The sequence below is a fragment of the Hylobates moloch genome, unplaced genomic scaffold, assembly GCF_009828535.3.
Source record: "Hylobates moloch isolate HMO894 unplaced genomic scaffold, HMol_V3 SCAFFOLD_1, whole genome shotgun sequence".
Classification (NCBI taxonomy): Eukaryota; Metazoa; Chordata; class Mammalia; order Primates; family Hylobatidae; genus Hylobates; species Hylobates moloch.
The window spans coordinates 192379213-192406778 of NW_026652276.1; the positions used below are offsets into that span (position 1 = coordinate 192379213).

Here is a 27566-nt window from a genome sequence, read left to right on the forward strand (position 1 = left end):
TTTTTTTTTTTTTTTTTTTTGAGACAGGGTCTCACTGTGTCACCCAGGCTGGAGTGCAGAGGTGTGACCTCAGCTCACTGCAACCTCTGCCTCCCAGGCACAAGCAATCCTCCCACTTCAGCCTCCCAAGTAGCGGGAACCACAGGTATGTGCCACCACGCCTGGCTAATTTTTGTATTTTTTGTAGAGATGGAGTTTCACCATGTTTCCCAGGCTAATCTCAAACTCCCACCTTCCCAAAGTGCTGGGATTACAGGTACCAGCCACCGTGCCTGGCCATTCCTCTCTTTCATAGCATATCATGCTTCAACCAAACCCACCTCCATATAATTTCTAGAATATGCCACACTTTTACTTGTCTCTGGGCCCTTATACATCTCCCTTCTGTCTACATCACTCTTCCTACCTCTTCATTTTGGCCAGCTTTACCCATCCTTCAGGTTAGCTTAGATGTCACTATCAGGAAGTCCACTCCGACTCTCCAAATCTGACTTAGATTCCCTTCCTATGTGTTCCCATAAAACTCTATGCTCCCCCTAGCACAGCATTTATCACACCTGATTTTCTCATCCTTACCCCTAATTAGCTGTGAGTTCTGTGCAGGCAGAAACACTTGTTCACTACTATACTTCAATGCTTTGCACCTAAGTGCTTAGTATTCAATACAGTTTCATTGAAGAAATTAATAAACCACTTAGCTGTCCATATAAACTACATCATACTCAGAACATGATATAAGTTCTGGAGGCCTTGATTGAACAGCACGGCACAACCACATGCCATAAATTGTATGTGTGTGCGTGTGTGTGTGTGAGTTTGTGTGTGTGCTGTATGTACACACAAATGACTTATCTCCATCTCTAACCTGATAGTTTTACTTCACAGTTGAAGATATTTATGGAGAAAGTGGTTTTTAAAAGAAATTATACTTACGCTGTAAGTATAAATATACACAGAAAGAAATATGTGGGCTGGGCACAGTGGTTCATGCCTGTAATCCCAGCACTTTGGAGGCCAAGGCAGGAGGATCACTTGAGCTCAAGAGTTTGAAACCAACCTGAGCAGCATAGGAAGACCCTGTCTCTACCGAGAAAAAAAAAAATTTAACATAGCCAGTCATGGTGGCACATGCCTGTGCTCCCAGCTACTCAGGAGGCTGAGGTGGGAGGATCACCTGAGCCAAGAAGATCGAGACTGCAGTGACCTGTGATCACACCACTGCACTCCAGCCTGGGTGACAGAGCAATGAGACCTTGGCTCATAAAAAAAAAAAAAAGGCTGGGCACAGTGGCTCACGCCTGTAATCCCAGAATTTTGGGAGGCCGAGGTGGGCAGATCACAAGGTCAGGATGTTCAAGACCAGCCTGGCCAACATGGTGAAACCCCGTCTCTACTAAAAATACAAAAATTAGCCAGGTGTGGTGGCACATGCCTGTAGTCCCAGCTACTCGGGAGGCTAAGGCAGGAGAATTGCCTGAACCTGAGAGACGGAGTTTGCCGTGAGCAGAGATCATGCCACTGCACTCCAGCCTTGGCAACAGAACAAGACTCCATCTCACAAAAAAAAAAAAAAAGAAAAAGAAAGAAAGAACATACGTCGATTATTACATATATATCTGTATATTGAACTTCAGGAAGTTGACTTTTCTGTGTGTTTTTTTCTTCAATAAATCATAACACAACACTCTTGTCCAAAAGCAGTAAAGATGGATAAGAAGGATCAAGTAACTTTCATAATCCACCCAACTATAAGGCATTAAGAATTTTTTTCCCTTGGCCGGGCGCGGTGGCTCACGCTTGTAATCCCAGCACTTTGGGAGGCCAAGGCGGGCGGATCACGAGGTCAGGAGATCGAGACCACGGTGAAACCCTGTCTCTACTAAAAATACAAAAAATTAGCCGGGCGTGGTGGCGGATGCCTGTAGTCCCAGCTACTCGGAGAGGCTGAGGCAGGAGAATGGCGTGAACCCAGGAGGCGGAGCTTGCAGTGAGCTGAGATTGCGCCACTACACTCCAGCCCGGGCGACAGAGTGAGACTCTGTCTCAAAAAAAAAAAAAGAATTTTTTTCCCAATTAACAGCTGATTTTTAGGAAGTGTTTAGTTAGATTTTCTTTCAAAGCAATTATTTTTTCAGTCTGTGCTTCATGGTCTCCTAATGATTCCCTGGAGTCTCAAGGGCCAGGGGGAGCAGGTGCTAAGTGAACAGAGTTCTGAGCTGCCTCAATCAGAGCCACTCTGCTTTTTATCTGTTTCTTTTTTTTTTTTTTTCAATAATGGAATTCCAACCAAGATTTTCTTTGAAGAAGGGTTCACTACATTAAAATAAGAATAAAAGAAAAAAAGAAAAAGGTTAAAAAACACTGCCTTAAAGAATCAGCAGTGGATTGAGGTTTGCACTATATAATTCAAGCTCTAATGTATTTCGTATTTCTTGGTTAGACTAAATTCAACTGTCAGGTTTATAGGCCTTTCTTTGTGCTAAAATGAGAAATACCATTTGAATACAGAAATATCCAGGTAGAGGGAAAACAAAATGGGTTTTTGATAAGTATATTTATTCTCTGATGCAGCTATTTCTAAATTTACTTATTATTTTTAATGGCATTATTTATGTACCAATCTTCAAGTTAATGATTCATAACAGAACACCAAAATAATCTAATTGAACAACAGAAGCCCACTGTAAATGCCAGCTGCTGCTATGTTTCATATACTGTAAACAAATACCCCACCTCACTTTAATAGTTTCTTAGTAGAAAGATCATCTTAAAGGAAAAGATCCACCAAACTCATATTTAAGTAATAATTTTAGCTATTTTGCCAATCCAGAAATAAAAGGGGCTCCGGGTAACTGAAACTGGGGGTGCTCCATCATAAAACATCCAGAAGACCAGTGGGGTGAATTTGATCTGCTGGTGAACACAGTGAAGACTGATAAGCAAAAATGGGCTTCTTCCAACAGAAACCTCCTGCCAACCTGTGCACAACATTGTGCAATTGTGGAATGGCACTTGACTGGAAGTCAGGGAAACACTTGCATTGAAGTCCAGGCTCTGTAACAAGTTAAGTGAATCCAAAACCTTTACAGCTGAACACATAAAATTATTCATAAGATCTAATGAGGTGAGAAGCAACCAAACTTGATTTTCATCTCTCTGGGAAACCCTATATTAGCACTGTAACCTATAAGGTCCTCTTCCACTTCCAAGCTCCTCTGGCATTCACTAGCCACACCTTCATTTGGCACCCGAGAGTGTTAGTTACTGTTTTATAGGTAACTCCCCAACTAAGTTGTAAGCCCCTAAAGGGTATACATAGGTCATGTCTCACTCTTTTCTATGCATCCTAAAATTCTTAGAATTTTGCTAAGCATTTACAGATGCTTAATAAATGTATCTTGACTGTTTGTTTAATTATAGATATGGTTTATATTACCACCCATTTACAATGTTGATAGTTTCATATGGTTGTGTCAGACTACATTCCACTCCTTTAAATGCCAGTCAGGAGAGTAATGGAGAAAATAAGCGGCCAGATCAGGCTGTATTAACAGCCATGCAACTCATCTGATACTACCTCTCCATGCATGTGTCCCTCCCAAAGACCAAGTGCCCACTCTGTTCTAGGGCTAAGTGTTTTCTGTTCCTGCTATGCTTTATACCAAGTCAGAAATAAGATTTGGATTCAAGTCTTAGCTATACCAATGAGTAAGCAATTTGAATAGATGACCTTAGCTCCAATTATCTATGATTCTATGATTTTAACTTCAGGCCTTTACCCTCCAATATCAGAATGGCCCCTCCCTCGCAGTACTAAAATTAATTATCTTCCATGATATGTCCCATTATCATCATCACTACACCCATGGTCAAAGGCCATTTCTGACTTCTGCTACAAGGTCAACATACTCATGAAATTATTTACACTTCTAAAGACAACACTGCTAAATTTCTTGTCTGATCTTTACATCATGCCTGTGTTCATTTAATAAACACAAGTGGGTAGTAGGGTAATATGGGAAAAGACACTCATTTAGGGAAGCTTCTAATATATTCCTGCTTTCAGCAGCAAAGATAAGTTATGGCTTATTTGCAAATAAGCACCAATAATAGTAAATAAAACTAAATTATTTTTATACTGGTCACTAGAAAGGTTGTTTTCATCTTAAACAGCAGCTTAGTAGCCTTGAGAATAATCTGATCTCTCCCATTTTATAAGAAACTTATTTTTATTGTCTCATCAACATCAAATGATATTAGGGAGTTTCACAATGACTGTGACAATAAATGGCTTAGAAAGAAAATTCAGTAACAATTTTGATAGGTTTTAGGGAATATATGAGCTAGATAAAAATATATGAGCCATATAGAGATTTGATGCAATTTAAATTAATATCTACCAGTTTTGAAAAATAAAGTTTCTCAGAATCTAATGTAGCTTTGTTCTGCAAGAAAGACTAGGCATATCACCTAAAAAGACCTGTCCCTAACCAACTGTTATCCAAGTAATTAAAAAGAATAGTGAAAATTTCACCTTTTCATACATGTTAAGCAAAACCAGCCACAATAAAATCCCTGATGAAAGGTGAGTTTTAAAAATAAAAGTGAGACATAGGCAACAGAATCCTCCAAGAAATACTTAAAGGTTAGTTTTCCTCAGCCAAAATCATATCAACATTTTCTTATATTTTGGATATTAACCTCAGTACAAATATTAGATTATCAAATATAAAATATAAAAATATTTGGCTAATGGTATAGTAAGGTTTTGTTTCATTTTTAATAGAGTGATTAGCCATTCACAAAAATCAGTCAATATTACTCCTCCATAAATTATGATAAAAAATCTACAAACTCTGAATGAAGCATTAATTGGGAAAAGAAAAAAGCTAAATATTTTTATTGTGAAACTAATAAAAACCTCAGTCTAGTAGAGAATATTCATTTTGTGTTGATTAAAATTTTATATCACTGTGTTAAACATAGTAATATTGAACATTGTTATTTTAATTACCTCATTTAATCTCTACATTAACCTTATTTTTATCCCCATTTTAAAAGATACAAACTGATGCTCAGAGTGCTTAAGGAATCTTCCCAAGGTCAAAGAAACAGTAAATAGCAGAGCTGAATCCAGATTATCTGACCCTGTAAACTATGTATTTAAGCACTATGCTACACTGCCTCCAGTTATTCATAACTCCCAATAAATATTCAACACTCCCAATAAAACACAGGGCACGATGAGTTATTGATTTCATAACTGCTACTGCAGCATTCAGATACTACTTATTTGGAAAAGTGTTCTGAATACACAATTAATTCAATCTACTATGTAAAAGGTAAATGTTCAAGTCTCATTCAAATGGAGAAGGGGTAGAAAAGTAAGAAAAGTACAAAGTCTATATGGAACATCAATTAATAAAAAATATTATCAGGGTTGTCTTTAAACTTCACAATTACTGAAGGTCCTTAGTATCTTGCTGTCCTTTCAGCACTCTCAATTGCCTCTTAGAATTTGAAATTTCACTGTTGAAACAAAAGAAACATAAAATATATGTGCATTCTAAAAAATTTTGCCCTTTTGCAATTTATCTTCTACATTTATTACCTGGATCTTCTAACACTCGACTAGAAACTAAAGCAATCCAACTGTATACACAAAATGTAAAACTGGAAATGCCAGAAAATCAACATGACCTTTCAAATATAACATTTTCCACAATCATTTACTTAATACTAGAAAAACATTTTACAGTACTTAAAGCATAATCTTTATGTGTAATACTTTCAGCAAATATAAAAGCAAATACAGAACAAAGTCAACCACATTTTTAAACCAAAACTGCAATTAATTTTAAACTACTACTTTTTCTGCGGTAGTTCATCATCTATCTATTAAAACATTCATAACCATATTAGTGTGCTCTACTTTTCAAATACAAAGCTGATGTTAACCACTGGACTAGTCACCTCCTGTACCTGGTAGGGACTGCTAGTATAACAAATCCCTCCCCTGACACCAATTTCCCTATATTAGTTTGCTTGAGAACAAAAACATGTATTGGGCAAAGAAATGAGATAAGCCTTCTCTGTAAGCCAGCAAGACCACTCTTGATTAATCCCCAATGTACTGGCCTCAACAGCATGGCTTCTAACCAACCAGAATCCTCAGTCAAAAATACTTTAAACAGAGATAAAAATCAGCTAGATCATATTACCCTAAAATTAAATTTTATATGAGAGGAAATGTATAGCCTTTATATTTTCTGATCCAATCACCTCTTTGTTAAAAGTAAAAGACATGTAAATCAACACTAATAGGATGTTAGATTTTCCAAGAGAGAATCACACTTCAGATAAACTACTACTCAAAATCTTTTTTATTCCATAATCAACTAGCAATCCTTAAGAATACACCTTTCATTCCCCTTTGACTATTTTAAGCATTTCCAAAAGAAGCTGAACAGAAAATACTTTTCCTCAGACTTTTTTCTGCACATCTCCTAGCAGGAGAAAAAAATTAGCAAAACAAATGAACACAGAATCATTAAAAGGTGTGGACAGTGTCCATCTTATAGCTTTAATACCTGAGAATTAGGAAGAAAAAGAGATAAAGGAAATAAAGTGACCAACATAATACCTGGCTGAAGGACAAATTCTATACTTAAAATTAAGTATGGCTCTAAAAAAGGATGAGTTTATGTCCTTTGTAGGGACATGGATAAAGCTGGAAACCCATCATTCTGAGCAAACTATCCCAAGGACAGAAACCAAACACCACATGTTCTCACTCATAGGTGGGAATTGAACACTGAGAACACTTGGACACAGGATGGGGAACATCACACACCGGGGCCTGTCGTGGGGTGTGGGGATGGGGGAGGGATAGCATTAGGACATATACCTAATGTAAATGATGAGTTAATGGGTGCAGCACACCAACATGGCACATGTATACACATGTAACAAACCTGCACATTGTGTACACGTACCCTAGAATTTAAAGTATAATTTAAAAAAATTAAGTATGGCTCCTACCGACTCTATGAATTCAGTTCATATTTCTTTAATGCAAAGAGAGAAAGAGCAAAGTTACTGAATGAAGAGATAAAAGTGTAAAACATCAACAAAGCAACTAAATTAGATACCTCACCTAACACAGAGAAAATCAGTAAGGCCCAGTGAATTTATATGTACACATTTACCTTTGGAATAATATGTCATCTGCTTTTTGTATTCTAGACATGCTCTATTCCATTGACTGGGAAAAATCGAAAAGGTGGCCTTTGTAGCAGAGGACAAACAGAACTCAGGCTTACTGTAACAGAGCAGCAAAATAAGGTAAGAGAAAAGCAGCTGAGGAGGGGAGGTTTACATTCAACACGTATAAAAATAATGTATACTGGCTTTTTTTTTTTCATGAGGGAAGGAAGGTGACTGGCTACCCTAAGAATGAAGCAGAATCAGCATGGCAAGAAACAAAACAAGCGGAAAATTAAAGGATCCCTGAGAATGGCTTATACCCCAAATAAAACAAAAGTGAGACAAAGTAGAAAAAAGACCAAAACCCAAACTAAGACAGAAACCCCAATCCTCTCTCTTATATTGACAGAAGCAGAATAAGACAACATCAAGAACAAAATATCTGCATCCAGAAGTCAGACTCACACACACACATACTCTCAGAGTAGCTGAACAAAAGGACAACATATTTTACAATATTAAGATAAAACTAGTACAATTATATTTTTAAATATTAATTTTTTAAAAAAAATAGAACAGGTTGGTCAGCTCCGCCCATAGACGCTTCCAAAAAACTCCACAGGAGTCATCCTAATGGATGTGAGACACAATTTCACTAGGGCTTTGATATGCATTTCCCTAATGATGTTGAGCATCTTTTCATGCCCTTATTGGCCATTTGTATATTTTCTTTGGAGAAATGTCAATTCAAACCATTTGCCCATGTTTTAATCTTGTTTTTTCTTGTTGAGATATTCGGAGTTTTTTGAGACAGAATCTTGCTCTGTCACCCAGCTGGAGTGCAGTGGCGCAATCTCAGCTCACCGCAACCTCTGCCTCCTAGGTTCAAGCAATTCTCCTGCCTCAGCCTCCCGAGTAGCTGGGATTACAGGCCACCATTCCCAGCTAACTTTTTGTATTTTTAGTAGAGACAGGGTTTCACCATGTTGGCCAGGCTGGTCTTGAACTCCTGAACTCAGGTGATCCACCGGCCCTAGCCTCCCAAATGATATACTGTGGACAGTAACCCCTTATCAGATACATGAACCACAGGATTCTTTTTAAATTCATTTCTCTATTCCCTAATTTCTCAGAGTTGGCTATATGTAATGCAGAAGTACATTTTGAGTTGAATATATTTCTTCTTTGTTTTTATTTTTTACCTAATACAAAATTTAAAATACTCAAAAGAGGAATACAATGGAAAATAACCTCCATCCCTGTTCTTCAGCTACCAAGTTCCAATCCCCAGAGGCATTTTTCTTCTTCTTATAATTCCCTCCAGAAATATTCTATGCATATATAAGAAAATACATTTCTTAAGTCTCCTCCAAAATAATCTATTCATTGTTCTGCATTTTCCTTTTTGACTTACTATATCCTGAAGATTATTACATTTCAGTATATATAAACTGCCTTATTTTTAACAACTTAAATATTTCATTATATATACTATAATTTATTGATCCAGTCCCCTAAGGATGGGCATTTGTTTCCAGTCATTGACAAGAGTATCCTTAAATATATATTATTTCACACAATTACAGGATCTATAGGATACAATCTAGTTGAAAACTTAAATGCTATATATATTTCAAATTTTCCAAACTGATCTCAATGAAAATTGCACAAATCCATACTCCCATTAGCAATGATCACACTTGCCTAGTTCCCTATACCCTCAATGACACATTTTGTTTTCAAAATTTGTTTCTTTGCCAATTAGCTTTTAAAAAAAGGCATCTCATTAGAGTTTTAATTTTGCGTTTCTCTTATTATGAAATATTAATACTCTTTGTATCTTTGTCCATTTTTCTATTCAATTGTTGGTCTTCTTCCCATTGAGTTGTTTGTACTCTTTATATATTTATGAAATCAGCTGTCTTCCTATGATATGAATTGCAAACATTTTTTCCTAGTTTTTCTTTGCTTTTTGATATACTATGTTTTCTTAATTCTTAAATTTAGGAACAAAAGTACTTCCACTATGTCTTTGTTCAAACCATATTCCTTAGTTTGAATGTTCTTCCCTTCCTTCAAAGGTCAATTCAAGTTGATGTCTCTGCTCTCTCCCTAATCACTCAAGATCACCTTGATTCAAAAATTATTTAGCGAGAGCCTACTGCATTATATTTACAAATAAGCAAATCCAGTGAATTTTGTGATATAGTAGCACACAGCAAGGAAACTTTATAGAGGCCACTAAACGTTAAATTGTATCTGAAAACATGAGGATATGATCCAAATTTTAAAAATGAAACAAGGGCCCAGGTAACAAAAACTTATTGTCTATAAATTAGTCTCATTGGGGTACAGAACGCTAATGTTGGAGTGAAAAAGAGAAAAAGCTGAAGAGGCAAGCAGAGCCAGGTAGGATAGGTCTTTTAGGCCAATTTTAGTAAGTTTTTCTTAATCTAAGGGCAACTAGAAGCCACAGAAGCATTTTAAGCAGCACAATGCTGGTCAGAGAAGAATTTTACAAAGACCACTGACTGCAATCTTGAGTTTAACCAGCACTTCAATGAACAGAGTTGAAACTGATTCAAATATCAAATATACTCTTATTTATTCAATAAGTGAATTTTAAACCACTATGGAATAGAATGCTATAGAAAGGTGAAATAAGGTAATGTGCTGCTCTACTTCCTTGACTAAGGGCTTGGAACAATCATTGTTGCAAGTCAATTTAAACAACCAGACAATCAGACCAAGTTAAATATGAGACCTCTAATAATAAAAAATCATAGTTGATTCTCACCACTGTATCATAAAATCCAAAACGGACAAGTATGGGCCCAAATTCATGCAGTTCACTCAACAACTGTACTCTTACTTCTCCATTGTATGCTAAACAAACTGTCATACCCCCCCTTTTATCCTCCTTTTTGGCTTGTTTTTTTATTTATTTATTTATTTATTTTATTTTATTATTTTTTTTTTTTGCGGGGGGACCAGGGCCTTGTTCTGTCGCCCAGGCTGGAGTGCAGTGGTGTGATTATGGCTCACTGCAGTCTCAAACTCCGGGGCTCAAGCGATTCCCCTGTCTCAGCCTCCTGAGTAGCTGGGACTACCCATGGGCACCACCACACCAGTCTAATTTTTTTTTTTTTTGAGACAGTGTCTCACTTTGTTGCCCAGGGTGGTGTACAGTGGCATGATCACGGCTCACTGCAACCTCTGCCTCCCAGTCTCAAACACTCCTCCCACCTCAGCCTCCCAAGGAGCTGGGACCAGAGGCACACGTCACCACGTCCAGCTAATTTTTTGTATTTTTGGGAGACACAGGGTTTCACCATGTTGTTCACGCTGGTCTCAAACTCCCAGACTCAAGTGATCCTCCTGCCTCAGCCTCACAAAGTGCTGGGATTACAGGTGTGAGCCACTGCACCTGGCCTATCCTGCTTTCAACAGATGACATTAAATGTCCAGAAAGAATTCATGAAATGTTATGACCATTGAATTTCCCCACGTTTAGCCTGGGTAGTGAGAAACCAGTTTCAGGGAGAGAATATTATCTATCTTGTCACCCAATTCAATCCTCTAAACTGACCTTCTATGTGCTTGCTACAAAAAGAAAAGTTCTTCCAAACAAATACATTCAAAAAATAAAGTTTGTTTGACTGGCATCCTTCTCTAGAATGCTTTTAAAATTTTCTTCTCCCCATTCTCACTATCATAAATCAGGTAACACCTAACAGGAATTGTCTGTACTATTTCTTATTTGCTGGTGACAATTCCTTTTTGATTCCCCATATCTACTTTAGGGGTTAGCGGTTGAACAGTCATTCTTACATCTTTTGTCATAGGATATTCCACCGTTCTGTCTTTAGATATATGATACACTTTGAAGTTAACAGAAGAAAGTAAATTAGTATAAAGACAAAAAGTTGATATTACAATATAATAAGCATGTCAATGGTACTAACAGGAGATGACAATTACACCTTTATCTCGAAGTAATCACCATCAACCATTCTCAAACTCAGAAGTGTATAGTTTTTTTATATAATTTTAATTCATTATCATGTCACTTACCATTTTTCTCTAAGTATTTTAAACTATAGGGACATTTTGATTGAAACTAGAATTGTATTTAATACAACACCTCCCTCAGGAATTTAACTTTACAAGGCTATTTCTATTCTCTTCCCAAGAATCTTTCCATCTAATTCCACCTTGCCCTCGTGGCTTAACCCATACAGAGACTGGTCATAAGTGCTTTAGAATCTAGCATTTTCTTCCTACGAACAGGAAATAATGTGCCTCTGACACTATCCAAAAATGTGGCAATATAACTTATGCTTTTGAAAGGAAGACTAACATCTCCAGCTGACAACTAGGTAATAGATATGATTAAGACCCAAGCACACAATGAGAATATCCCAAAGGGTATACCTTTCAGAAGAAGACAAAAGAAGGCTTAATCAGTGAGACATTTTCAGCAAAAAATACCGTCATTTTTTTCTCAGATGCTCCTAAATAACCATCTTTTCGGCAGTATTGACTTGTTAGCCCCAAATCATTATTTCCCTTCTTTACTATTAATCTTCAAAACAAAAAAATTTAAGTCTATGATAGTAACCAAGTCTGACTCATTAACCGAAAAATTCCTCGCTTTTCTCTGAGTTTAAATTCACATAGGATTCTTACAAACAGCTTATAAAGTCCTCAAAAATAACCTATGAAGTATGTGATATCTCTATTTTCCCAGAAGGAAAATGAAGTTCACAGACAAAAAGTGACTTGTTCATGTTCACATAGGTAATAACAGAGCTAGCACCTGAATAAAGATCTTACATATCCTTTTCACTATATATCACCACTTTAACATCTGGATATTTATATTTAAAGCCTATTTTTAAGTTTTAATATAGAATTTTTAACTGAATGTTTAGAGTATTGGCATAATGTAGTCATATATATCAGACAGGTCTCAAAAAATCTTCTAATATGTTGTAATAATCCACATACTCGGACTACAGGATGTCTCTTAAACATGAGAAATAGTAAAACTCTGGCCACGTGTGGTGGCTCACACCTGTAATCCCAGCACTTTGGGAGGCCTAGGCGGGTGGATCATCTGAGGTCAGGAGTTCGAGACTAGCCTGGCCAATATAGTGAGACCCCATCTCTACTAAAAATACAAAAATTAGCCGGACATGGTAACACATGCCTGCAATCCCAGCTACTTGGGAGGCTGAGGCAACAAAATCACTTGAACTTGGGAGGCAGAAGTTGCAGTGAGCCAAGATCATGTCATAGCACTACAGCCTGGATGACAGAGCGAGACTCTGTCAAAAAAAAAAAAAAAAAAACATAGTGAGACTCATAAAAAGCACAAGCTAATTCATTTATAAACTGATTCAAACCGCCCTCACATAATAACAGTGCTAAATAGTTATTAATATTTAACAAAACTACATAATAATTATTCAGTATTTAAATCTGACACTAAAAAAAACTCTTATTTAAGCAACTATTAAACAAATAAGCTCCTGGAAAAATACCAAGATCCTTAGTAAATAATCTGCAATACCAATAAAACTAAAAATAAAGGCCAAAAAGGCTACATACTATACATACATAGATTCTAACTCTATGACATTATGGAAAAGGCAAAAACACTGGAGACAGTGAAAAGACCAGAAGTTACCAGGGGTTAGGAGAAGGGAGGGATGAATAAGCAGAACCCAAGATTTTTAGGCAGTGAAAATACTCTGTATACTATAAGGGTACATACATGGCATTATACATTTGTCCAGACCCACAAAATGCACTACACCAAGAATGAACCCTAATGTAAACTATGAACTTTGGGGGATAATGATGTGTCCATGTAGTTTCATCAATTGCAGCAAACGTACCATTCTGGTGGGCGATGTTGATCATGCAGGAGAGGCTATGCACGTGTGAGGGCAGGGAGTAAACGGGATATCTCTGTACCTTCCATTCAATTTTACTGTGAACCAAAAATGACCCTAAAAAATAGTCTATTTTAAATAAGGCAAAATATCTGTGGCAATCTTAATCTTCTCCTATCGATTATTAGTTCACAGGTCCTCTGTTAACTATTTAGTAGAAAGCATCCTTGGCTGTCAATGCTAACCTTCTGCACAGCTCTTATTTACACACACATTGCTCCTCACAACATCTGCTCTGCCCGCTGTAGCCTGTTTATCCTCTATTGGTCATCAGTATACTGAGTCCAAAGACAGGGAAGGAATCAAGTACAAACAAGAGATGGAGAAGACAGGTAGCAGGGCTAAGGAAGCAAAGAACTCCTGAAGAGGGAAGTCAGCAGATAAATCTGCAGGAGAAAATCTGCAGCAACAAGGAGAAAAGAATCCTGAGTTGATACGAATTTGTTTATTGGTTTACATAACGGGAAAATCACATGAAATGAAATTATCCTAAAATACAAAACATGATGACATTACAAACATTTCCCTTCTTTAAAAAAAGTCTTTGCTGTATACAATTCCGAAACTAGAACTTGATAGTCTGTTTACAACGTGTCCCCCCGCGACAAGCAAGTGATTTTTCAAAAGTTGACTGTAAATGCTATATTTTTCAAAGGAAAGATATATAAAAGTGTGTGTGACAAAGATCTATGTCTCAGAATAACTTGGAAAAAAGTACAAATATTAAATCTTCATGATTTATTGCCTGAAAGAAAGTTGTACACTTTTATATTCTGGGTATTCTTAATCTAAGAAGTCAAGAACATACTATGTGTTACCAAACTGGGCAGGAGTTCAATGAGATTCTGAAAGTTATACCTAGCATACTATGTATTACCAAAAACATACTACATGTTTAGTAACAAATAGTATGTTAGGTATGACTGTTAGGTATGTTAGGTATGACTGTTAGAGGGGTGTGTGTGTGTGTGTGTGTGTGTGTGTGTGTGTGGTCACTTGCTTGCTTTGGTCATCAGTGAGGAAGCCAGGCTAAGCAACTAACAAAGAGTCCAAATACTTTGGGAGGCCGAGGCGGGCGGATCATGAGGTCAGGAGATCGAGACCACGGTGTAAACTCCATCTCTATTAAAAATAAAAAAAATTAGCTGGGCGTGATGGCAGGCGCCTGTAGTCCCAGCTACTAGGAGAGGCTGAGGCAGGAGAATGGAGTGAACCCAGGAGGCGGAGCTTGCAGTGAGCCGAGATCACGCCACTGCACTCCAGCCTGGGTGACAGAGCGAGACTCCGTCTCAAAAAAAAAAAAAAAAAGATAAAGATATAACATGATTTTAAAGAAGAAAGCAGGAAAGGATTTGGAGCAAAGTGTGTCATAATGCTAACATGGCACAAAGCAAAATAATTCAATTTCCATTCAGTTTTACTGGTCAAAAAGAATAGCATCACTTTGTTTTGTTTTGTTTTGAGACAGAGTCTCACTCTGTCACCCAGCCTGGAGTGCAGGGGCACAATCTCTGCTCACTGCAACGTCCACCTCCAGGGTTCAAGAGATCCTCCTGCCTCAGCCTCCTGAGGAGCTGGGATCACAGGCATGTATCACCATACCCGGCTAATTTTTGTATTTTTAGTAGAGACAGAGTTTCACCATGTTGGCCAGGCTGTTCTCGAACTCCTGACCTCAAGTGATCCACCTGCCTCGGCCTCCCAAAGTGCTAGGATTACAGGTGTGAGCCACCATCACTTCTATAACACATTTATATAATGCTTTAATGGTTTACAAAGGACTCTCACATAAATGCTTACAATGAAACTCAAAGCAATCCTATGTCAGGTAGAGACTGTTATCCTCTCAGGGAGCCTACCCTCACAAGACAGTCCACAATGACCCTTGCCTCATGTCCTTGTGTAATCCCCTCCCATACTGAATCAGGGCTGGTCTGTGGAACCAATTGAATACATCTGAAATGATGGTGTGTGACTTCCACAGGTAAGTCATAAAGGGCACTGCAGTTTCTACTTTGGTGGCTTGAATCTCGGGAAAGTCATCTGCCATCTCGTGAGAATAGTCCCACGGCAAGCCCATTGTGGAAAGGAACAAATCTGCCAACACCAACTGGCCAGCCAAGTGAGTAAGCCACCTTGGAAGTGGATCTTTTAGCTCCAGTGATGCTTCTATAAAATTTCCACTCCTACTGATATCTGACAGCAACCTCCAGAGACCCAAGCAAGGCCCCTCAAATTGCTGACCCACAGCAACCATGAGATAACAATTATTGTTGTTTTCAGCCACTAAGTTTTTCATGTTACAAAACAACAGAGAACCCAATTTTACATATGAGGCTCAGAGAGGTTAATTTACCAATTATCACACAGGAATGTGTAGAGAAAACAGATCTGGAACCCAGTCTTTAGGCTTTAGGTTCAGTTTGTCATTAAACAATACCACCTTCTTCTCAATCAAAATAAGGTATAATACTGTGAGGATGATCATTCCTACATGATTATATGACTGATACTAGTATGTCAGGCTTCCTACAGTACAGAGACACAGTATATGTCCCTGTATTCTTAATGAATATAATGGGAATCTACAAAATAAGTACATTTGTGGTGCTCCATTGTGCTCTGTGGAGTTCTTACTATTTTCTGGAAAATGGCTATTTTTAATGTGCATATCATGAAAATAAACACTTAACACATTTAGAGAATTTTAATACTAAAATATTACTGACACTGAGACTACACACTTAATCTTAATTACAATAAGCATCTGTGTAATTTTAAACAATTAGAATATGTCAGACAGGAAATGCTCAACTGCTATTTCTTTAAGGTTCTGCATTTTGGCTTTAGGTCTTCAAACCTTGTAGCATTACACAAATGTAGTAAAATATATCATCAAAATGCTCGTGATGGTAAAATATTAAATCAAAATCCATAAAGTAGTTCCTATCTTACAGGACAAGGTAGCCAGCTCTTAAGCCTGTCCACTTCTGGAGAAGGTCAAGAGAACATTTTATTGTTATAATCACATCTGCATATAATGTTCCTTCACACAAATCTCCTCTTTTGAGCCATATAACTTTGCAAAACAGGTAGGCAGGACAGATATGCTACCATTCTATTTTGCAATGATGGCCTTAGAGAAGTCTGAGTAACTTAACTAAGGATACGTAACTATTAAAAGGAATTCAAGAATCTAATCTACAATTTTTTAGCTCCAAATCCCAGCCTTTTCTTCTAAGCCATGATTTAGCCCAGTGGTTCTCCACCCTGACTGCCATGAGGACACCTAAGATGCTTTGAAAATATCACTGCCTGGACCTCATCCCCCAGATACTTGATTTAATTGCACTGGTTTGTGTTAGCTGTCTAATATATAATAAACCAGTGTTGGTAAATTCACAGAAAGTTTATATCACAAGGGAGAAAATGCTGATACGTCTATATGTAAACTGAAACGTATTAACCCCCTAAGAACTCCCTCAAAGACAAAAATATCTTGCAATAAAATCAACGCAGAACAAGAAGAAATGGAAGATAAGAAACCCAAGCCCCTTCTGCTGCTATCATGGGGCCATTAAGGAATATTTTATTCCCCTAATCTTACTCCCTGAACCTTACCATGCCATATCTCAAGCTATACCTCAGGTATCACCTTCTGTGAGACTTTCAGGATCACAAAAATAATGAAGTCCATTTTTTTGCATCTATCTAACCTTGAACTCTAACTCTATCATAGCACATATTGCCCCTCAAAGCATTGCTTTATTTATTTATTTTTTTTATGATTATTATTATTATTTTTTGAGATGGAGTCTTGCTCTGTCACCCAGGCTGGAGTGCAGTGCCACATTCTCGGCTCACTGCAACCTCCGCCTCCTGGGTTCAAGTCATTCTCCTGCCTCAGCCTCTGGGATTACAGCTACATGCCAGCACACCTGACTAATTTTTGCATTTTTAGTAGAGATGGGGTTTTGCCATGTTGGCCAGGCTAGTCTCAAACTCCTGACCTCTGGTGATCCACCCACCTTGGCTCACAAAGTACTGTAATACTTTGTGACCCACCGCACCCGGTGTGTTGCTTTATTTATATATCCATTTCTCTCACTGCCCTGAAGGCTCCTTAACCCATTTATGCTGGAGGTTGCAAATTTTTTTTGTGAAAAATCAGGCCTTGGCGATGACCTTGAGGAGTAGGATATAAATAACTCCCACTAGTTTAGCGTTCCAATAATGGAGCACTAGGCATAAATGCATTAAGATCAGATCCCTATGTTACTCATCCTTCCTGCCATATATATCTTTGTATCCAGGGCCTTAACCATAGCAGATATTAATACATGTTAGCTATGCTGAATGATTTTTATGTTTGTTATCATTATTTCCTCCATTCTCCTAGCAGACACTACTGTGAAATTTTTCAACTTTTAATGAAGGAAAATGGAGTTTTTACGCACAACTGGATTCGGTTAGAGAATAATATGCAAAAAGGCCAGACGTAGTGAGAGCAAGCCAGCAGTGAACTGTGGGGCAGGAAAGAATAGAGTAGACAGGACACTTAAAATTCATATCTGACAATTGGGGTCAGATATGAATTTTGCAAGCCGGGAAGGAGTAGGCAAACAAAGAAACAACCTAATCTTCATTCACAAAAAAAATATGACAAGGAAGGAATCAAGAATACAGGCAACTGTATTTGCAACACCTCCCTTTCTATGGTGTTTCTAACTCACAGCATACACACGTTGTTTCTCTCTCAAAAAATAAAATCTGAAGCAGTGACATGATTTCACTATGTATTTGACTTTTTTTTAGATTCCACATGTGAGATAATACAATATTTTTCTTTCTGCATTTGGCTTATTTCACTTAGCATAATGTCCCCTAGGTTTATCTATCTTGTGGCAAACAGCAGGATCTATTTCTTTTTTAAAGCTGAATAATATTCCATTTTATATATGTACTGCAGTTTCTTTTTCTGTTTGTCTTTTGTTGGACAGTTAGGTTGTTTCCATATATTCACACCCATCAACATGGCTACTACCAAATAAAACAAGAGATAAGTGTTGGCGAGGGTGTGGAGAAAAGAGAACCCTTGTATACTATTGGTATAACCATTATGGAAAAAGTAGGGAGGCTCCTAAAGAAATTAAAAATAGAACTACCATTACTTCTATTTTGTACCAATTAGCAATCCCTCTTCCGTATATATGTATACCCAAAGAAAATGAAACCGCAACCTTGTAAAGATATCAGTCGGAATTTTTAAAAGTTCTCTAGGGGATTCTAATATGTGCACATATAGAGATGGAGAATAAAACAGTGATCCCAGGGGAGGGGGAAGGAAATTGAGATGTAGGTCAAAGGACACAAAGTAGCAGCTATGTACAATGAAAGAGTCTGGGATCTCATGTACAGCATCAGTACTATATAATACTGTATTGTATTCCTGACTTTTGCTAAATGAGTAGATTTTAGCTACTCTTGTCATACACACAAAAATGGATAACTATGTAAGATGATGAATGTTACTATGTCTCACTACAGTAACGATTTTACTATTTACATGTATTCCATAACATGTTATTTTCCTTACATATACACAATAAAATGTATTAAGTAAATATCCTGACTGAAGAACAATTATCTCCTAAGAGGGACCCAAGCATATCTACTCTCTATTCTCATGTCCAGCCCCTATTCAGCCTCATCTCCTATTCACTCCTTTACCCACAGCACGATAGCTTTACCTCCACCACTACAATGAAACCAATGACTTCTAACAGACACTTTACAATCATCATCATACTTAATGGCTGCTCTCCTTCAGCATCTTTACATCTTTCTCTTTCATGGTTTCTCCTTTAAATTTTTACATTCTCTAAGACTTATTTTTAGCCCTTTTCTCTTCTCTTTCTATACAATTCCTCTAAGCACTTTTATCCATACCTATGACTTCAGTTACTCTCCATATAGTAAGAACACACAAATCTGTTTCTCCAGCCTTCACAATCTCTTGTGAGGTTCCAGGATCCTATATCCAACTGCCTTCTAGACATCTCACACTTGCCAATGATATGCCCTGCGAGCATGTTAAACACAGGTCCAAAGGTGAACTCATTCTCTTCTCCCTCATACCTTCTTCCTCTTCTCTTTTCCCACTCATGACCCAGAAACCTAGGAAGCATTCTAACATTCTCACTCTCCCAGATCTTTTACATTCAAACAGTCACAAAGACCAGCAAATTCTCCCTCATCTTACTTTTCCTAAACATTCTCACTTCTCTATTCCCACTACTTCCACCCTCATCTAAGCTTTCAACCTCTCTTATCCATACTAATGTACTGTCCTTGAAAGCTTCCAATCTTGCCATGTCCCCACACCCAACCCCACTCTACCCTGAATCTACCCAACACACTGCTTTCAGTGATCTTCCATGACACTCACAATTCTTCAGTGGCTCACTACTACACATGGTATAGGAAGTGTACCCTGAACTGGCTATCCAGTTTCACCTCCTTTCACTCCTGACCTTGTCCTTCACACTCTAATATAACTGACCTACATATAGTTCCCAGTACACACTATGTTCTCGTAATGCCACACAACTACTCTTGCTGTTAGCTTTACCTAGAAATGCTTTCTTCTGCTTGTCAACATGCCCACTCCTACTCAGTTTTCAAGTCTCAGGTCAAACACAACCACTACTAAAACCCTTCCCTGGTATTCCAGGCGGAGATCAAGAGCTCTTGCTAGATTTCATTTGCACTTGTACCTACCTCTGTTATAGCAAACAGCATACAGTATTTGAACTATTGGTCAAGATATCCGTAGTCCTATAGACTGTAAGATCCTTGGTCAAAGATGACTTTTCATCTTTATATCCTCCTCACTAGTTCAATTCACACAGTCACTAGTTCCATGTACATTGATAGTTCAATGCAGATAGATATAATAAAAAAGGAGAGGTGAGGTTAATGAATAAGGTATGAGCCAATGAAAGAACAAGAAAATCAACTGGACTTTGAGTATAGAAAAAAAAACACCAGATCTTAAGAAAGTACAGACATCTTTAGTACGGACATCTGTTACTGTAGTACAGATATCCATTACTAAGTCCTAAACACTAAAAAAATAGAAAAATATGGTTATTCAGGTAGTATGAAGATGACAAAGAAAAAAACTTATGTTTGGACTAAGTAGACATTAAGAAGGTAAGAGTTTCCAGTGGAACAGTTGACAAAGATCAACAGAGGAGCCAGAGAACAAGATGGTTCCTTATAAGAACCAAGTAATTCATTGACCTAAATTCATGGACTGAGCAAAAGACTGCCACCTTTCTCTCGGTTCACAACCCCTCTCCTTTGTCATTATTCTGCATGACCCCTTCTGAGTCCCCACTACCAAATCCCCAATGCCATGAGTAGTTCCCCTCCAATGGAGCCACAGGTCCAGGCCAGTGGTTTAATCTGGATGCCAGGGCAAGGGGTAGGAAGGTATGTTTGTTCTTGTGTCTAGGACTTTGAGGAAAAATGAAACAACTATTTACTGAGAATTTATTTTATGGCAGATTCTGTGCCACATTACACTCACTCACTGAATTTCACAGTAATCATGAGTAATTATCCCATTTACAGATGAGGAATTTGTGTCCAAGGTCAACAGCTAAGCAATGACAGGCCCTGCCTGAAAACCTAAGAATGACAACCTCCAGAGCTTTTTCTATACCCCTCACTACCTCAAAATGGAGGGAGACGTGGTCCAGCCATTCTAGGTTAGCACTCAGGAAATATTTGCCTCCAAAACAATATTATACATGTTGATTAGAGTCTACAGTACCACTAATATATAACAGGCACACAATGAGTTTAAAAAGCTTTCCTTACTACCTTTAGGAAAGTAAGTACTAGATTTCCTGGGGTTCTGATCTGGAAATCTAAATGCTATTTATTCCTATAAGTACATTGCCAACTTTACAAACAATATACTTGAAAATGAACTTGTGGAATACAATGGGTTCTTAAGTAAGGCTTTTCTTTAAGAATATTTTCTTGCTTCCACAAAAAATACAAAAACCACCAAGGATAGAATGATTTTGCCTTGTTAACTTGTAAGAACAATGACACTACAAGAAACCTGTGGGAAATGTGCTTATCTGACCAGGTGCTCATTTTCGGTGGGCTGTCATTTGAATGAAACATCATACTAAACACTACAGGCCACAGTTTATGAGAGAAATGCCACAAACTACAGCAGTACAGTTGATATGCCTGTAATCTACTGACAAAACGTACTCCTCAGTAAAGTGAAACCAGATGTCTAGTGTGAAATCAGATGTCTGTGAACTTGTCTTTCTCAGTTTCCAGAGCAGTATTAGATATACTAAATACACAGCTAAGGTGTATATTAAATCCACAACTTGGCAAAATCATGACAGTTTGGACATGAAACATCAGCATTTTTATTGTAATTCTTATAAACTAAAGACATTTCCAAAATGGAAATCCTAAGTTTAAGTACTCCGCTAAATACAGTAGTATGTCTTTCTCACTTTAAGAACAGTGTCAGGGCTTTTTAAACACATTATAGAAATTCTTTCCCTTCATTTTTCAAGCTGACACACTTTATCCAGGGCTGTGGAATGATCTGATAAGGCCACATCAGGTGTCAGTCCTTGTCCCAGAAATTCTAGGATCAGATACACCAGGTGATCCCCTGTGAAAAGCAAATCCCAGGGAGGCTTAACAGCTATAGGAAAGTTGGGCACTACATGGCTTTCCACAATCAAAAGGAAGATCATAAGAAAGTAATGGGTAACCACATAGAAAAACAGGGAGGGAAATTTAAAAGTAAGTACTTATATGCCAGGCACTGTTTTTTCACACATTCTTTTATATATACTCTTTGTTCTGTTTTGATGGATAAGAAATCAAGCAGCAGAGAAATTTTAACGGCCCAAAGTGACAAAGCTAATAAAATAAGAGCCAGAAATCAAGCTCATGTCCAAAAGACTGTAAAAGTCATGCTACTGTAGAAGTTTTGGGGTGGAGTGAGGAGGGGTGGTAAATAGCCAAGAAGGAGAAAAAGAAAGAAATTTACAATTTTATCAAATAACAGTGAAATGTATATATATAAACATGTATTATGTCCCACATGTTCCATATATAATACACAGTTAAGATGTATACATGTTTAACATATATTTAAGCTACATATTTAGTATGTGTATATATGGAACAAAAAGTTGAAGAAATAAGTATCAAATTGTTAAGTGGTCATCTGAGAGTGGACTCATAGGAAACTTTTTGCCTTTTATATCCCGCCCAGATTTAATTCTAAGTAATTTTTTTTTACTTTTCATTACTCTTATAACCAGAAAAAGACAAAGAACTATTCTAGCTTAGATTTTTTAAACGAGACTAAATGCACAGAAACCCATGCAAGTTAATGGTCTACTTTCGTATTTATTTTTCTAAGTACATCATCCTTTACACCCTCCATGATTCCTAATATTAGGTTCTTCTTATGGAACAACTACAAAAGTTATCCTCATCTAATTATTATACTCGTACACTGGAAAACGACTATAACATTATTCATTATAGGACACAAATCACCAAGGTCAGTCATCCTTGTAAGTTTATTACTGAAAGTACTAGAAAGGCGGAATAATAATTCTATTCTCCCACTACGCTGTATAGACCTGCAAACCAGTATGATCAGTAGTACAAGGAAAGTCTTGTACATTAACATGTAACTATTGAGAAAATCCACAAAACTGGTGAAAGGCCTGCCCCAAAACAGCCATCTCCAATACAATCTCCTAATTCTCACCATCCTACTTTTATCAAAGTGCTGATAAAAGTGCTCAGCACATGGTAAGAAAGAGAGAATTAGCTATTGAATCAATGAAGGAACCCATTATCAATAAACAATCACTTCCTGGTTTTCCATAAAGTAAATTATGTGGTCACCTATCACTTGAGCACAAACACATAGGCACGTTCAGGACACAGGCAGCCAGTATCAGAATAGGCAGCCTATCACAGAGGGCAATTCTACTTTTCCTGTGTAAGAATCCAAGAATGTGGTTTACTACATTCCTGCTTGTAGCTAATCTGCATTTCAACTAATCTAAAACGGTTATTTATATGTGACATATAAGATGCATAAGGAGTTCCCAACCTTGTGAGAGGAGCTGTGTCTCATTTCACCATACAGGGGAAAGGGAAGCAGTGTATTAAAGAAGTGATAGAAAAGTCAGAAGAACCAATGAAATAGACCACACTGAAAATCACAGGAAACCTCAGAGGACTTCAGTGTCCTTTTTGGCAACTTTTCAAAAGTGAATGGAATGCTTGCGAGGAGGTACCAAGAGTGAAAGTCCAGAGAAAAAGGCCCAGCCTGGTCATCTCTCTCCCCTCAAAACATCTTCTGTAAGCTTGAGAGAAGATCCCAAAGAACTTCAACACTTGTAATCTTGTTACTAACTTTATGCTTCGGGGTCCTAAAGGATCTCTTCAGGAGTCCCCTTTTAAAATGTAAACATCCCTAGGGGGGTTACTGTTCACTATCAAACAGGACCTGGATTCTTTAGTGCTATGGTCTCAGGGATTAGTCAGAAAAGCTGGCTAATAAGATAGGGGCCGGAGACAGACAACTAGAGAGGACCAACGTCCCAAGGTAAAAACAGGTAAAGGGGAAGGGCAGTTTTCTATCGGGTCAAGCGGCTAAAAGGGATCCATATGCCCAAGCTGTTAAACTCCCAGGCAACTCTATAAGACTGTGTGGGCCTGAAAACAGTCCGGGGCTTGGGGCCTGTGACTTTGAAGGTGGGTCCTCCAGTTCCCAACGAAAAGGTAGAATCTGGGCCCAAGTTCACCAGGAGCAGTTCTGGACACCTATCCCTTCTCTCTCTCTCGCTCTCAGGATAAAGTCTTAGCTCCTTCCACCCCTGACCATTCCTTACTTACCCTTTCTCCCGCTCTTCCTCGGTGAGAAGGGGTAAGTGGTTATTTTGTGCCCTCGCCCAATTTGGCCAAAACCCTAAAAGTAAAAAACGACAGACAGACACGTGCTTTAAAATCATGTTGTTCAAGCCTGAGGCTCTCCCACCACCTGCCCAACACTTCCAGGCAGAAGGCAGCGCGCCCCCACAGCGCTCCCTCACAGCTAGGGCCGGGGGCCGGACTAGTCCCCTTTGTGAGGACTGGGAGAGGGCGCGTTCTGGGGGCGCCGACTCGGCGGGGAGGAGCGGGCCAGCTCCGGGCCAGGTGTGCCGCCTGTAGCGCCGGTTTCCCACCCTAGTTAGCCAGTGGCACCAGGAAGAGGACTAGGCAGGGGTGGCCGCCGCACGCGCCTCAGATAAACACGCGCACGCACACATGCTCGCGATCACGCAGGACTCGCGGCCGCGCTCCCCTCCGCCTCCCAGCAACGCCCGCCCCGCCGGGACCGAGGCCGACTCCCAGGGAAGGGTCCCCAACCCAAGAGACCACCAAGGGTCGGCGGCTGCGCGCCCGCCCACCCCTGCCAGCCTCACAGCCCCCCACCCGCCCCCGGACGCCGGTCGCCCGCCCTCCGCACCCGCTGCGCAGCTCAGCCCGGGGGATGCCCCGCGCAGACCCCGCCCTCCACCGGCGGCAAGCTCCGCCCCGCTCCCTCGGCGCGCGCTGGCCGCCCGAAGCTCCGCCCCCGGCAGAAAACTGGTCTCGGACCGCCTGCCCAGGTCGGGCTCAAAATGCGGCGTGGATCTGAAAGGATCAGAAACAACACTAATTCAGCAAGCTATTATTGAGCACTTGCCCTAAGCTCAGCAACGTACTAACGGGGGAGAGGACAATAAAGAGCCGAAAAGTCTATGAAACTGTGTCTTCAGCTCCTCCTCTTGTTTTGGAAGTCAGAAAACAGAGAACCCTCACAATTGCTTAAGTGCAGGGCAGTAGTGGCAAAGCACCTCACTAGCGATCTCTGGGCAACTCCTCATTGCATTTTTTCCTACTCATGTGCACTCAGGAAAACTATTCAGTTTTGCTGCCTCCAGGTAAACCAAAGTGAGTAATACAGGACAGGCGGTTTACTTGAGTGAAACCGGAATTTCATACTGAAGCTTTTGCCCTTAAATGGTACAAACTCCTTTTTTTTTTTTTTTTTTTTTTTTTTTTGAGACGGAGTCTTGCTCTGCCGCCCAGGCAGAGTGCAGTGGCGCAGTCTCGGCTCACTGCAAGCTCCGCCTCCCGGGTTCACGCCATTCTCCTGCCTCAGCCTCCCTAGTAGCTGGGACTACAGGCCCCGCCACCATGCCCGGCTAATTTTTTTGTATTTTTAGTAGAGATGGGGTTTCACCGTGTTAGCAAAGATGGTCTGGATCTCCTGACCTCGTGATCCGCTCACCTTGGCCTCCCAAAGTGCTGGGATTACAGGCGTGAGCCACTGCGCCCGGCCAAATGGTACAAACTCTTAACTGGGTTATTACAACCTGCAAAGAAACCTTCTTATCCATGTTATTAATTGTCCTAATTCAATGTGGCTTAAAATGTTGATGAAAGTACCCAAATCATGGTGCTCCAACAAGCTGGATGCCAACTAGGTACTCGTAAGTACTTGCAATTACAGGTGCGATATTTTCATTCCATATCATCCCAAGATGCCCTTCCTTCATGTGAAGCAGCCAGAAAGATCAATTACCAGATTCCCCATGATTGAGGAATTGATAAATAGAAAGGGAAGACCAAAACTGGCCGAATTTTCCCATCGAAGTGAAACTTGAGAAACTTGTGTGTATTTTACCTGAGTTCCTGTCTCAGGAGATAAACTGTCAGACCTCCCAGATAGTGTCAAGGAACTGAAACTTTCCAGAACACTACATCTGGACAATGAGGTGCATCTGCTGCCTGTTCACAAACTCCTCCTCCTTACCCCTCCATAATTCCCTGCTATAGAAAGCCCCAACTTTAGTCTCCCTAAGACATGTTTGAGACTGGTCTCCCTGCCAGCATCACCTGCATTAAAGCCTGTCTTCCCTGGCAATACTCATTGTCTCAGGGATTGGTTTTCTTTGTGCTAGGAGCAACCCAACCTAGGCTGAAGCCCAGGCATTTAGCAGCAATGGCACCTAGAAATACTGAACAGACATAAAATACTTTTTTTCTCCTTTTCTTACTCCTCCAGTTGTATCTTCATTATTTCTGTCTCTATTCGCCTTCTAGATACTGCCAAACTACTCTGTGCAATTTCAGATCACTTAATACTAATGTAAATAACAGACATTCTGGCATTCTTGGTTCAAAATTTATTCTAAAGGTTTAAGAATCTACTCAGAGTCTTAAATAGCCTGATAACTAAAATTCCAAGAGTCTTCTGTGAAGGGGATATGTGCCAGTTTTTCTTACTTGTCACTGAAATAATTACTGTAAAGTAAGCTCTTTTCTGCCAGTGCTTAAGGACTTAATTTCAAGAACACTTAGGTGACAGGACCACCCTCATCAAATAGCAGTCAAGAACTATTTGGTACCATGACCCCAAATTAAATGGAGCTCCTGGTCACTAGGAACTGACAGTCTGGGATTGAATGTAGGTGAATAAACAACAAAGACAGGTGTTTATGGCCTTTACTGTATTGGGAAGTCAACAAACATACAAAAAGAGTTGCTAGGTCTGGCCTGATTTTGTCACTAAAATTCATCAAATGTACTTAAAAAGAAGCTAATATCTGGAAAAGGCAGAACTATGGTGTATTAGTCAGGGTTTCCTAGAGGGACAGAACTAATAGGATAGATATATAAATATAAAGAGGAGTTTATTAAGTATTAATTTACATGATGACAAAGTCCCACAATAGGCTTTCTGCAAGCTTGAGGAGCAAGAGAGCCTGTCCAAGTCTCAAAATTGAAGAACTTCGAGTGCGATGTTTGAGGGCAGCAAGCGTCCAGCACAGGAGAAAGCTGTAGGCTGAGAGACTAGGCCAGTCTCTCTTTTTCATGTTTTTCTGCCTGCTTTATATTCACTGGCAGCTAATTAGATGGTGCCCACCCAATTAAGGGTGGGTCTGCCTTTCCCAGCACACTGACTCAAATGTTAATCTCCTTGGCAACACCCTCACAGACACACCCAGGATCAACACTTTCTATCCTTCAATACAATCAAGCTGACACTCAGTATTAACCATCACATATGGAGACAGTAAAAAGATCAGTGATTGCCAGAGGTCACAGAGGAGGGGGATATGAGGCACAGATTTTTAGGGCAGTGAAACTATTCTGTATGATATGATGATGGTGATGCATGTCATACATTTGTCCAAACCCATAAAATATACAACCCAAAGAGGGAGCCTTAATATAAAATCTCAACTTTGGGTGATAATGATGTCAATGTAAGTTCATCACTTGTAACAAATA

The 27566-nt window shown here is 39.1% G+C and overlaps 1 protein-coding gene across 2 annotated transcripts in view; it reads right to left on the bottom strand.

Moving 5' to 3' along the window:
- IMMP2L (inner mitochondrial membrane peptidase subunit 2) overlaps positions 1–24799 on the bottom strand; it is an 885601-nt gene extending 860802 nt beyond the window's left edge. For both annotated transcript variants that reach the window (XM_032761474.2, XM_032761477.2), the window contains exons 1-2: positions 24754–24799; positions 24141–24213 (exon numbers count right to left, since the gene is read on the bottom strand). The gene's annotated coding sequence lies outside the window, so the exon portion shown is untranslated. The remainder of the gene's footprint in view (positions 1–24140; positions 24214–24753) is intronic.
- Positions 24800–27566: the final 2767 nt, after the last annotated feature.